The sequence below is a fragment of the Macaca mulatta genome, chromosome 5 (genome assembly GCF_049350105.2).
Source record: "Macaca mulatta isolate MMU2019108-1 chromosome 5, T2T-MMU8v2.0, whole genome shotgun sequence".
In the NCBI taxonomy this organism is placed as follows: Eukaryota; Metazoa; Chordata; class Mammalia; order Primates; family Cercopithecidae; genus Macaca; species Macaca mulatta.
Genome location: NC_133410.1, coordinates 32315990 through 32330485, shown reverse-complemented (window position 1 = coordinate 32330485; position 14496 = coordinate 32315990). Strand labels below are relative to the sequence as shown.

The 14496-nt window shown below is 35.1% G+C and overlaps 1 long non-coding RNA gene across 1 annotated transcript in view; it reads left to right on the top strand.

Annotated features, from left to right (window-relative positions):
• Positions 1-3068: 3068 nt before the first annotated feature.
• LOC114678272 (uncharacterized) overlaps positions 3069-14496 on the top strand; it is a 39418-nt gene continuing 27990 nt past the window's right edge. The window contains exons 1-2 of the long non-coding RNA XR_013417507.1: positions 3069-3276; positions 4143-4227. This is a non-coding gene — a long non-coding RNA (uncharacterized LOC114678272). The remainder of the gene's footprint in view (positions 3277-4142; positions 4228-14496) is intronic.

Here is a 14496-nt window from a genome sequence, read left to right as displayed (position 1 = left end):
GCACTGCTTAATGGAGCTGTGGGAATGAGACTGCCACCCTCCAGACCCAAGAATGGTAGAACTACCAACAGCTTGCAACCTCAGCCTTGAAAAGCCACAGGCACTAGATTTCAACCCATCAGAACAGTAGCATTGGCTGCATTCAGCAAAACCACAGGAGCAAAGCTGCCCAAGGCTTTGGGAGTCTAACCCTCACACCAGGTATATTAGCCTGCTCTCATGCTGCTAATAAAGGCATATCTGAGACTGGGCAATTTATAAAACTAGGGAGTTTAATTGACTCACAGTTCCACATGGCTGTGGAGGCCTCACAGTCATGGCAGAAGGCAAATGAGGAGCAAAGTCACGTCTTATGTAGTGGAAAGCAAAAGGGGTTGTGTAGGGAAACTCCCCTTTATAAAACCATCAGATCTGATGAGATGTATTCACTATCACAAGAAGAGCATGGGAAAGACTCACCCCCATGATTCAATTACCTCCCACCAGGTTCCTCCCACAACAAATGGGAATTATGGGAGCTACAATTCAAGATGAGATTTGGGTGGTTCATAGTCAAACCATATCACCTGGATACAGGACTTGGAGCCAAGGATAATTCTGGAGTTTAAGTTCTAATGTCTGCCCTGCTGGATTTTAGAGTTGCTTAGAGACTGTTGCCCCTTTCTTTTGACTGATTTATCCCTTTTGGTGTGGGAATGTTTACCCAATACCTGTACCACCATTGTATCTTGGAAATAAATAACTTTTTTTTTTTTTTTGATTTTACAAGACCATAGGTGGAATGAACGTGACTTGAGTATCAGACTAAACTTAGGACTTTGGACTTGGGATTTCTGAGTGACGCTGGAGTGAGGTAAGACTTTTTGGGACTATTGGGAAATAATTATTTTATTTTATAATGTGTGAAAAATATCAGATTTTGGGGGGCAGGGGCAAAATGATACAGTATGAATATTTCTCCTCTCCAAATCTTATGTTGAAATGTAATCAGCGATGTTGGAGGTGGGGCCTGCTGAGAGGTGTTTGTGTCATGGAGGTGAATTCTTCATGAATCGTTTCATACCATCTTTGTGGTAATGAGTGTATTCTTGCTCTGAGTTAATGTGAGATCTGGTTGTTTAAAAGAGTGTGACATCTCCTCCTATCTCTTGGTCCCATTCTCACTCTGTGGTGTGCCTGTTTCCCAGTCACCTTCTGCCATGATTGTAAGCTTCCTAACACCCCCACCAGAAGCAGATACTAGTACCATGTTTCTTGTACAGCCTGCAGAACCATGAGTCAAAATAAAACTGTTTATAAATTACCCAGCCTCAAGTATTGCTTTATAGTAACACAAAAATCTAAATACACAGATACCTAAGATAGTCTAGTGAATATTAAGATTTGGGAAGTACTGGACTTCATATGGTTAACCTATGGTCACCTCCATGAACATTTTGGTACACTCGATTATTTTCTCTTTGACTTTTTATCTTTTTTGTTGTTGTTTCTTTTGAGACAGGGTGTCACTCTGTTGTTCAGGCTAAAGTGCAGTGGCACGATCACAGCTGTCTGCAGCCCCGGCTTCCTGGGCTCAAGGAATCTTTCTGCCTCAGCCATCCTAGTAGCTGGGACCACAGTTATGTGTCATTATGCTGGCTAATTTTTACATTATGTGTAGAGATGTGAGTTCCCTATGTTGCACAAGCTGCACTTTCTATCTTTCATAGTTAAGAATGCATTATGACTTTGGGTATGTGAAGTAACACGCTCAGTAGTGAATAATCACACAAATTCCAAGCTTATTGCTTTGCTTCTACAACCCTTTTCAACTATCTGTTGAAATCTTCTGCTATTTGGCTATATGAGTTAACATGAGGCGTATCTTATTTTATTATAAAAGTGCTCTATTTTATTATAAAAGAAAATGTAGAAAAATAAATAATATATGTTATATAGTTACATATATTTACACATATATAATATATGTATATATGTATGCCCTCTAGCGATTGACCTATTATTGATGTTTAATAAATGAGTATATTATATATGTGGATAGTGTTCATACTTAACTTTGCACACAAGTATTTTTCCATATCACTGTAAGCTCTTTTTTAGAAGTTATAAAGGTTGTAGGAAGTATCATAAGTTTATAACCATTATCATAGTTTTTATATTATTAGTTTTTCTCAAGATATAACTGTGACAAACAAATTTGCTCAGAACTTTTTATATGTTTCAGGTTATTTCTTTAGAATAAATTCCTGCAGATGGAATTGCAGTGCAAGAAAGAAATGAATATTTCAACTGTTCTGATACAGATTTACCAATTACTTTATTTGATTTATTTTATTTTCTATTCTACTCATAGGCTATTCTCTAGCTATACCATTCACCTGTCTTCATAACCTCTGTCATCTTTAGCCACAGAAATGAAACTGGGATCTAATTTTCCAGAAAAATGTAGTTGTCCACCAAGCATAAAATCTCTAAAACATCAACTCTCCACTACTTTTATACTTACCTATTGTTATATCTTTGCTTCTAGTCTCAGGTGAGTGACTACTGCCCCTGCTCATGACCTGGACTCTTGATGCCATCATTTGACATCTTATCTGGAACTGCAATTCATCAATTATGTACTTTGCCTATTTTTGTTCAAAATGCTAAAGTAATAAACCATTCAATTTTAGCAAACCTGGCACACACCTGCAGTCTGCATCGTATCTATTTTTTATACACAAATATTACCAAAAAATAGTTACATTAATTTGATCCACTTGTCTTTTCCATTGAGTCCTCATTCTGCTTAAAATCAAACTGTTGCCCTCATATCTACCCAGAAAAATTCTCAGCATGGTTCCACTGGTATTCACTAATTGTCAAATGCAGTGATTTGGTTTTAGTCCTTTACCTGATTTGAGTAACTCCTTTCTACTGTCAGTGTGATTCATTCCAATACTGTCTTCTGTGAATGTTTTCTGGGTAGAGATGACTGCTTCTTTCATTGTACTGTTGCTGACTCCCAGGTCTTCCTGTAATATAGGATCCTTTACTCTATTTTGAACGTTTTATTTTCTCCTTAGACTGAAAGGACCTTGAACATGAAGACTATGTTGTTCCTCAGTTTCTCTACTACTTTGGCAAGTCCTAGACACAGTGCAATGTGCTTAACCAAAGTTGAATTGGACTGGGCTCATCTGAGGTCATCTGTGGGCTTTTGACCCTTTGATCACAGGAACTTCCTTTGACTTTTGGGACACTCTGAGTCCTGGAGCATTTCTTACTACATAGGTGATTTTATTTATCTCTGTTATTTGTCTACTACTTAATCCTAATAGCTACAGATGGATGCAGGATTATGAAAAGCTAATGAGAGTGATGCTTAGGGAAATAAAAGAAAACTGAATATTTATTATAACTCTTTAAGTAACCACTAGCTAGATTATACTATAATGTTGCTTGCATATAAATAATAGTGCCATACAAGAATTTATTTTTTTTCATATCCAGCATGACTCTGGTTTAATTTTGCTCCATGTCATCTGGGCTTTTGGAGTTAAACTAAGGAAGCAACCTCTAGCTGCAACATTGTTTTCACGACAGAGAAATAAGAGAACTTCACAAGCCTTATGCTCACTCTTTTAAAGTTTCTCCTCACAAGTAACATTCCATGGCCCAAAGCCAGTCGTATATTCAACTCTGACGTCAGAGAGAAGCAGCAAGTATTTTTTTTTTAATAAAACATAACACAATGGTTATCACTGTATCCTATAATATAAGGTACTAAAATTATTAAATCAGTCTGAGGAATGGGAGTTTAAAAATACAACACTGTTAATCCTAGAATCATGGTTCATAAGTCACTTTGTCAGTTCAAGCTCTAGAAACAGCCTCAAAAACAGGTGGAAATTTATTGTCTGAAGATAAAAAAATTCACCAAGTATTATTTTCCATATTGGACACATATACTTCAGAATATCTGAAGAAGTTTGAATTTAGTTTGAAATTATCTTTCATTATTATTAAGTCTCTAGTCCAAGTTTATATCCACTTAATTATAATTTAATGAGTGTCATCGCTAATATTTACAGAACAAGAATAATATTCTGGAGCTATGCTAAAATTATTCTATTTATGTTGTTATTTTATATTCACAGCATCCTTTGAAGCTAAGCACTATTATTATCTCTATTTGATAAATGAGCAGACAGAGGCAGAGAGATGGAAAGTAACTAGCCCAAGGTAAGGTAGTCTTTATATAAAGTGGTTAAGAAAGTTTTAAAGTTTGAGTCTGTTGATTTATACTACTGTAGAACTTCCTATTACATATAACCTTAGCACTTAAAAATACTTTCAACTTATATTTTAGATTCAGAGGGTACAAGCGCAGGTTTGTTACATGGGTAAATTGTGTGTTGTTGAGGTTTGGGGTACAGATGATTACATCACCCCAGGTGGTGAGCATAGTACCCAATAGGTAATTTATCAGCCAACACACCCCTCTTTTCCTCCCACCTCTTGTAGTCCCCTGTGTCTACTGTTCCCATGTTTATATTCTTGTGTACTCAATAGTTAGCTCCCATTTGTAAATGAGAATATGTGATATTTAGTTTTCTGTTAACATGTTAATATGTTCAGAATAATGGCTTCTGGTTGCATCCAATTTGCTTCAAAGCAATGATTTTATTCTTTTTTAAGGCCGCATATTATTCCACAATGTGTTTCAACTGTTTTTTTTTTTCTTCATGCCATCTACCATTGGTGTGCACCTGGATAAATTCCATGTCTTTGCTATTGTGAATAGTGCTGCAATGAATATAACGAGTGCGTGTGTCTTTTTGGTAGAAAAAGTTATTTTCCTTTGGGTATATACCCAATAAAGATATTGCTTGGTTGAATGATAGTTCTGTTTTAAGTTGTTTGAGAAATCTCCAAACTGTTTTCCACAGTGGTTGAATTAACTTGCGTTCCCTGAAACAGTGTGCAAGCATTCTCTTTTCTCTGAAATCTCACCAGCATCTACTATTTTTTGACTTTTTAGCTATTCTTACTGGTGTGAGACAATATCTCATTGTGGTTTTGATCTGCATCTCTCTGAAATGCAATGATGAACATTTTTTTCATATATTCATTGACCTTATATATGTCTTCTTTTGAGAAGCTTCCATTCATGTCTTTTACCCAGTGTTTTTAAATGACGTTGTTTTTTGTTTGTTGATTTAAGTTCCTTATAGATTCTGGATATTAGACCTATTTTGGATGTATAGTTTGTGAGTATTTTCTCCGATTCTGTAAGTTTTCTGTTTATTGTGTTGGTAGTTTCTTTTGCTGTGTAGAATCTCTTTCGTTTAATTAGGTCTCACTTGTAAACTTTTTTGTTGCAATTGCTTTTGGGGACTTAGCCATAAATTCTTTGCAAAATGGGTAAAGAATGTCAACGTGGGTAAATTACGTCAAGAAGAATGTGAAGAAGAATAATTCCTAGGTTTTCTTCTAGAATTTTTATAATTCAGTGTCTTAAAATTAAATGTTTAATCTACCCTGAGTGAATTTTTCATACGGTGAAAGAGAGGGATCCATTTTCATTCTTCTGCCAATGGCTAGCCTGTTATCTAGCACCATTTATTGACTAGGAAATCCTTTCCTCATTGCTTATTTTGGTCAACTTTATTGAAGATCAGATAATTGTAGGTGTATGCCTTTGTTTCTGGATTCTGTATTTTGTTCCATTGGTCTATGTGTCTGTTTTTGTACAAGTACTGTGCTGTTTTGGTTTCTGTAGCTTTATATTAGAGTTTGCAATCTGATAATGTGATGGCTCCTGCTTGGTTCCTTTTTTCTTCATATTCCTTTGGCTAATCAGGCTCTTTCTAGGTTCCACATAGATTTCATAGATGTTTTCTAATTCTGTGAAAAATGACAATAGCAGTTTTATAGAAATACCATTGAATCTATACATTGCTTTGGGTTGTATGGCCATTTTAATGATATTGATTCTTCCATATTCATTCATTCCATGGAATGCCTTTCTGTTTAATTATGTTGCTTCCAACTTCTCCCAGCAGTGTTTTGTAGCCTTCATCAAGAAGTTAGAGAGATCTCAAATTAATAATCTAACATTGCACCTAGAAGAGCTAAAAAATAAAACAGTCCCAAATCTAAGAGAAGAAAAGAAATAACTAAAATAAGGGAAGAACTGAACAAAATTGAAACATAAAAATCTATATAAAATATTAATAAAATTATGAGTTGATTCTCTAAATGCATAAACAATATTGATGGACCACTAGCTATATTCACAAAGGAAAAAAAAGAGAATATACAAATAAGCACAATCAGAAGTAACATTTATGACATAACAGTCAATCCCAAAGAAATATAAAATATCTGCAGGAAGTATTGTGAACACTTTGGTGGAGACAAATTAGAAAATCTAGAGGAAATGGATATATTCCTGAAAACACACATCCTCCCAAAATTGAACCAGGAAGAAAGTGAAAATGTAAACAGAACAATAACCAATTCTATTACTGAATTAGTAAGAAAAAACCTCCCAACCAAAAGAAACCCTGAACCAGATGGACTCACAGCCTAATTCTACCAAACATACAAAGAAGAGAATTGGCACAAATTCTACTGAAACTATTCCAAAACATCAAGGAAGAGAAGATTTTTCCCTAACTCATTCTGTGAAGCCAGCATCATCCTGATAAAAGAAAAATATAGTAAAGACACAATGAAAAAAAAAAAAAAAGCCACATCTACAAGTCAATATCCCTGATGAACATAGATTCAAAACTTCTTGACAAAATACTAGTAAATCAAATCGAGCAGCATATCAAATGTTAATTCACCATGATTAAGTAGGCTTCATTCCTAGGTTGCAACGTTTTTTCAACATATGCAAATCAATAAATGTGATTCACCACATATACAAAATTAAAAACAAAACCATAGGATTATCTCAATAGATGCAGAAACACTTTAGATAAAATCTGATATTCATTCAAAATGAAAAATCCTCAAAAGACTAGACATTGAAGGAAAATACTTCAAAATAATAAGAGCCATCTATGACAGATTCACAGTTAACATCATATTGAATGGGCAAAAGCTTGAAACAGTCACTTCATGAACTAGAATAAGACAGTGATGCCCACACTCACCACTCTTATTCAATCTAGTAATGAAAGTCCTAGCCAGAACAATGAGGCAAGAGAAAGAAATAGAAAGCATACAAATAGGCAAATAAGTAGTCAAACTATAGTTCTTTGCAAATAAGACAATTATACACATAGAAAAATCTTAAATACCCTGCCAAAGGCTTCTAGAACTAATAAGGTACTTCAGTAAAGTTTCAGTTAGCAAATAAATACACATTAATCATAACATTTCTGTACATCAATTACATTCTAGCTGAGAACCAAATCAAGAGCGGATCCCATATACAATAGCCACACACAAAAATGAAATACCTAGGAACACAGCTAATCAAGGAGTTAAAAGATCTCTGTAAGGAGAACTAGCACTTTTTTAATATATATAAATGAAATGCGCTTGGACTTTGCTTATTATGTACTTTTTTTGTTTTAAAGAGCCATAACATTATGTCAATAAGTAGCTTTTAAAATTAATATTATTTATGATGGATTCTGCAAAATTTAATGTTTTATCTTGATTCCTAGGATAAAAAAAAATGTGTGCTGAAAACTTATTCATTCCATCACATTACCATATAGGTACCTGTTTTTCCAAAATTAACAACTGTTCATTATACATTAGTATTACTTTTTAAAGTAATATGGTCAAGTTTTCATGGTGACTACATGATCCTTCCTCTCATTTGTGGGATGTTTTTTGCTGTTTGTAGCAAAATATAGGTATAGCTGATGCATTTTATGAGACTCTCTTATTGCAATGTAATTCTATTTCATACATGATGAAATTCAGTAATTGCTATTATGTATGTACATTTTTAATTTCACAAGATTTTTTCTCATGAGAGATGCTTATAATTTTTTTATCTCTTTGCTATAATGAATTTTATGTGCTTTAAAAGTATACACAATTCATAAAAATGTATACATTATTAAAATGTGCATTTTTCCTAAAATGCTATTCTCCTTATGAATTAGTTAACCCTTTCTAATTCCTCATTTTGTTGGATTTCTCCAGTTATCTCTGAGATCATTCTTCATTTTGCTAAAAGACTTAAGAAATTATTTTAACTTTATGACTTTTAAATACTTAATGAGAGCTTTAAAATTTAATGCTCTCTATATTAAGAAGGATGTTTTTACTTTTGAAAAATTGTTTACAATTTGGTCTTCTTTCTTTTATAGCAGGTTTTATATTTGAATCATTAATGTAGCCATTTTAGGATAATTTATTCTAGAACACTTTTAAACGTTAGTGTCATTCTATCTAACTATAAATATTTTGGATAAGTGGAGATATGTATAATTATCTCTTTTGAGTAGCACAAATATGTTTCTCATGTGCTACAAAGAAGCAGATTAACTTAGTACTGAGAAGCATGGATTTGAAAATTACCATGTACAAATTGTCTCATCTTGGTCAAGTGTGTTCAACTCTCTAAGCCTCAGTTACACCATTTGTAAGACAGCAGCCTACTACATGAGGATTCTGTGAGACAATTCTAAAAAAGTACCTGCCCAAGTCTGTGCATAAGATGTATACTCTCAATATAGGTAAACTATCTTTATAGATATAAGAATTCTATTTTAAATATTGAATGAAACAAATATAAGGAAACTTAATTAGGTGATATTAATAGAAGAATGCAAGCACAAATACAATCAATTAGGAAGACCTCTTTCAAGGCGTTGATACTTTGGCTTGTGACTGGGACATTCAAGAGGATAGTTTTACCTTCCACACACACACAAATGTATCCAGGATTTCAAAACTGTTATCTTATCTCGCTGCTCTTTCTGTATCCCAGTACTGTTTGCTTTTGTGCTGACTTCATTCTTCAGCAGGCTTATTCCACTTGATGCTAAAAAGGCACCAACACCTCCAGAGATACACAGTTCTTATTTTTTGCTAATTTTTCTGTTTACTTCTCTCACTTAGACTGTATATTGTATGCATGAATGTATGTGTGTGCATGTATATGTGTGTGTTCATATAAATATATATAACATACGCACATACATGTGTGTGCATGTGTTGTGTGTGTGTGTGTGTGTGTGTGATAAACCGAATGGCTTTGCCAGACTCTGTTGTCCATGATTTGGATGAATCACTAGCAGGAGTACCCTGGTTAGTGTGCCACAGTGACCAGTCATGTATCACAAAGCCATACCTGCATCCAGAGGACAAGCAGACATTATGATGGACAGTACCACCAGTGCTGTGTGTATTGGGTCCCAGAAGGTTAAGGATGGCATACATTTATTAAAATATTACATTCTTATTACAATTTTTAAACCACTAACTACATCACTTAAAAACTTGTAACCGGGCCGGGCATGGTGGCTCACGCCTGTAATCCCAGCACTTTGGGAGTCTGAGGCGGGTGGATCACGAGGTCCGGAGTCCGAGACCAGCCTGGCCAATATGAAGAAACCCTGTCTCTACTAAAAATACAAAAATTAGCTGGGTGTGGTGGCGAGCACCTGTAATCCCAGCTGCTCAGGAAGCTGAGGCAGGAGAATCGTTTGTACATGGCAGGTAGAAGTTGCAGTGAGCCAAGATTCCGCCATTTGCGAGACTCTGGAAAATAAAAAAATAAAAACAAAACAAACAAACAAAAAAACCTTATAACCAGAATTTTGGTTAGTATGACCATTATTTTCTAACTCTAATATAGACATTTACACAATTATGGTCCTAAGTGTCACCTGAGGGACATGGTAAAAATGCAAATTCTGAGTCTTCTACCAAACTTAGAGAAAAATGTGTTAGCAAAAGTCAAAGGCAAATATCCCTGAATTTGTTGCTTTATTACAGGGAATATAGAAAATCTGCACTTTGAAAACAACCTGCTTTCTTAAACTAGGTGCAGAAGGTGAAATTGAAAGTTGTTTATTAATGATGTGACCTAAAGTCACATGTTTCATAACATTACTTGTGACACTTGCAGTCTTGTTGCTTTCTGTGTTAAAGTATGACAAGATAAAGAGGAGCGTAGCTAATTTGACACGAATGCTGAATCAGAATTTATCATAAGACGCCTCCTGTGTGTTGGGCATCTATTCAGGTCATTTTTTTATGATTTGAGAAAGGCAGCCTCTCATTCTTGTGAAAGTGATAGCATTCTTGAAAAAAAAAATAAGGATTTGTCAATCTTAAAGCGGGGATGTTATTAAGATGAAAAAATAGCAGCAAAAGAAAAGCTGATGTCTTAATGTTAAAATACTCAATGTCTTCAAGATGGCAGAAAATTAGCTTTCTAAATTTCATTATATATTTTACCATCTTTATTTAAAAGTGCATGAGTTTATATGTGTGTGGCAGAATGTGTCTGGGGATAGCTTGTTTAAATTGAGTTGCAAAGTCAAGCCATTTTGAGGAGCTTTGGGCTAAATGAAAAGAGATAACTGCAAACACTCAAGGAAGTGCTTTCTAGACAGAAAATGGCATAAGAAAGAAAGACACATGCCCAATATGTTTGGTAAATATAAAGAAGACACCATGCAGGAATTAGCTGATGAGGAAGATGGTGCATGACAAGGTCAGTGAGGTAAGCAAGTGGCAGATCATGTAGAATCTTATAGGCTAATGGAATGAATTGGGATTTCATTCAATGGCATGTGAGACAACTTTAGAGAATTTTAAATTCTATAGGGATCATAATCTTGGCAGGGTGCTCTCACCTGTAATCCCATCACTTTGGGAGGCCGAGACGGACGGATCACGAGGTCAGGAGATTGAGACCATCCTGGCTAAATAGGTGAAACCCCATCTCTACTAAAAATACAAAAAAATAGCTGGGCATGGTGGTGGGCGCCTGTAGTCCCAGCTATTCGGGAGGCTGAGGCAGGAGAATGGTGTGAACCCGGGAGGCGGAGCTTGCAGTGAGCGAAGATCACACGGCTGCACTCCCCCCTGGGCGGCAGAGTGAGACTCCATCTCAAAAAAAAAAAAAAAAAGAAAAGAAAAGAAATTATAATCTTATTTACATTCTTAAGAGCTTTTTGGCTAACATTGTGAAACTGTATCTCTAGTGAAAATACAAACAAAACAAAACAAAACAAAAAAAGCCAGGCGTGGTGGTATGTACCTATAATCCTAGCTACTTGGGAGGCTGAGGCAGGAGAATCACTTGAACCCAGGAGGCGGAGGTTTCAGTAAGCCAAGATCACACCACTGCACTCCAGTCTGGGCAACAGAGCGAGACTCTGTCTCAGGAAAAAAAAAAAAAAAAAAGACTTGAATAAATAGCAGAGATGAAAAACATAGAAGAGAGGATTGTTTTTTTGCAGATAAGATCATCTTGGTTCTGGAGGGACTATAGGGAAGGCGGGATCATAAAGAATGAAAAAATCAAGGCAGTATTTTTTGTGTGTGCTACTGAGCAGAGGGTGACACCAGAGCCTGGAAGAGAAACGGGCTGGAGAGGAACAAAACGCTTGACTGTGTTTTCATTTGAGATGCTTTTCATAGGTAATGTGAAGATAGTACAGACTGAGTGTGTAGTGGAGGTCATATATTGTATAAAATCTATTGTTAATGTGATCTGGATGGCATCTGGCCTCATGAGAATAAATAATATTACCTGGGAACAGAATGAGTAGAAAAGAGAAGCTATATCTTTCCAGTGTTTAGAGGTGGAACAAGGAAGATAGAGCTAACAAAGAGAAATGAGAGAAGAAAAAAAAAATGCTGTGTAGGTGAAAAATTAGGCAAATGTTGTGTCATAGGAACCAAGAACAGAAAACTTTCAAGGTAATGGGAGAAAAAGAATCAGCTGGTACAAAGGTTATTGGTACCCTCGAGTGTGTGCAAGAAGGAAAAGAAGACGAGGAACATGTCCAGAGACAACTATTTTAATAATATTTTCTCTGGAAAGGACCGGGAAATTAGGTGGTAGTTGTGGGGAAACACGTGGCGGAAGGAAGATTTTGTGAGAATAGGGGGCATGCTTTATGTTAATGAAGGTATTCAAAAGAGAAGACAAATGAAAAGGAAAAAAGAGACACGTGAAGATGAAGACCTAAAGTGGTGAGAGGAGGGAGAATTTCAAACAGTAAGTCATATGTTGAAATTATTCTAATTTCAACAGATAATTATAATGATAATGAATCCCTCAATTCATTGCTTTACTATGGGGAGCACAGAATTTTATGGGTCACTTATGCATGATGCAGAATAATCACTTTGTGTTGCTTTCCTACTACAACATATTCTTCTCATAGAAATTTTAAGGCTAGCTTTTAAAAAATGTATAAAGTTTTAAACAAAATTATATTTTAATATTAAAGAATTTATAATATATAAAATTTCTAGAGACAGCTTTATTAAAAAAAGTAAAAAGATACAAGGCGAGTTTTTCCTTTCTTGTAAAAAAATATAAACAGTTATGTGGTACACCTTGACTAACTTCACAGCCAGATGCCATCCAGATTACATTAACAGTGATTTTATACAAAATATTTCCTCAAGTACACATTCAGTCTGTATTATCTCCGCATTACTTATGATAAGCAAACTTGTCTAATATACATTATCTACAAAATATTACCATCCTCTGTTCTCTTTTTCACTGTTTTCTACTTAGACGGATTAGAGTTACCAACATACTATCTCTGTCTTAAATTTATACATTTGTTTAACGAATCATAATATGCTTTAAAACATAGTATTTGTTCCTCTTACCACTATTTAGGTGGGTTTCATTTTCAATGGGATATTTAGTACTGCATTATTTAGCACTCTCTTATTTGAATTATTTTTGTTGTTGTTGTTACTATAGAATTAATACATGGGAGCAATTTTTTAAGTGCAAAAGTAACAAAGGGTGTAAGATAAACAATACATCTATTTACTTTTCCAGAACTGGCAAGGGATAACTTTCAACAATCATTTCACATGTACTCTTTCAAGAATTTTAGGTAAATAATGGTAAGGTTTCTTTCACAGTGTGAACGGGTGCCCTGAGCTTCAATTTCCTGCCTAATCTCCTGGATGCATCAGAGTTCCTTCCCTATTTCAGCCTGCTCACCTTAGATATGTAGACATAGTTCTTTACTGCTTTGAGTGAAGTAAGCCAATATTAGGAAAACAGATTCTTACTTACTAGAGTTAGAAAACCAGTGATTGAATTTTCTTAACCCCAGATTAAATTAAAAAAATATACAAGGCTGGTAGGCTGAAAGAGGAGGACTCTGTACAGAATAAGAGTGGGAAATCAACAACAACAACAACAAAAATCACGATCCATCACCAAGATTTGGGATTATGGGGAAGACAGGTTGGGATCTAATTTTCCTTTCTGCTGTCAGATGAGATCACCAATTGACAGAAGCCTTCACATTGCCTGTTAATCACCCAGCAGAGTTTGTACTCAAAGATATTTCACAGCCTTACACCAAATGGTAATAATCACTGCACAGCCTTCCACCTAACGATAATAATCATTAGCTGATCTACAGGATAAGGCCTAAGTGACTAGAGGAGGAATGAGTGAGCGATACAGAAGAAGATGAGGGCACCACGTGACCAGGGCCTTCAGGCCCATTCCAACTTTCTTTTTCTATCACTCTTTCCCTGGCTCAGTCAGCTATGGTCATGGCAGCCTTCTTATGGTTATGCAAATATCTCTCCCGCTTGTTTCTTGATACTCTCTCAGGCTGGATCTCATGTATTTTTCGTTTCTAAAACCGCAACTAAAGCAGCATCAGCCTGAATTTCTTACCTTAGATATTCACATTACCAACCCCCTTATACATTTGAATTCAGGTTCACATTTAGCTTCCTTGAAATCTTTGCTGAACACTTAATCCAAAATAAAGTATCATCCCAATTCTTTATCATCTCATCTTGTCTTATTTATCTTAGTATCACTTGACATAAACTTATTTATTTGCTTGTTTCTATATCCTTTCACTAGGATGTAATTACAAGAAAACAAATACTTCAGTATATTCTGCGTAATATTGTGTCCTCATGTCTAGAATTTGGCATACAACAGTCACTAATTACAGAACTGAATTCATATGAAGTTCATATAGTAATAAAAATGATGAGTTACAATTAGATCCAGTAACAACTAAAAATATCCTTTCCTGCATTACTCTTTAATAATAGTTTGATTTGATTGTACTATTGTTCATATTTCTTTCAGAGAATCCATTTTCTTCCTCTGTTGAGTTACACTTTCCTAATTTACCTTTCACCTTTTCCTAAACTAAAAACATGCCCCAAACCTCTGTGTGTTATTCACCTACAACATAAGAAGTTTCTCCCTTTGGTGCCATTGAGAGTTGCATTGTTCACCCTCAGATTTATTTTGCATTGTAATCAATGAAATCTTATTTTCCTCTG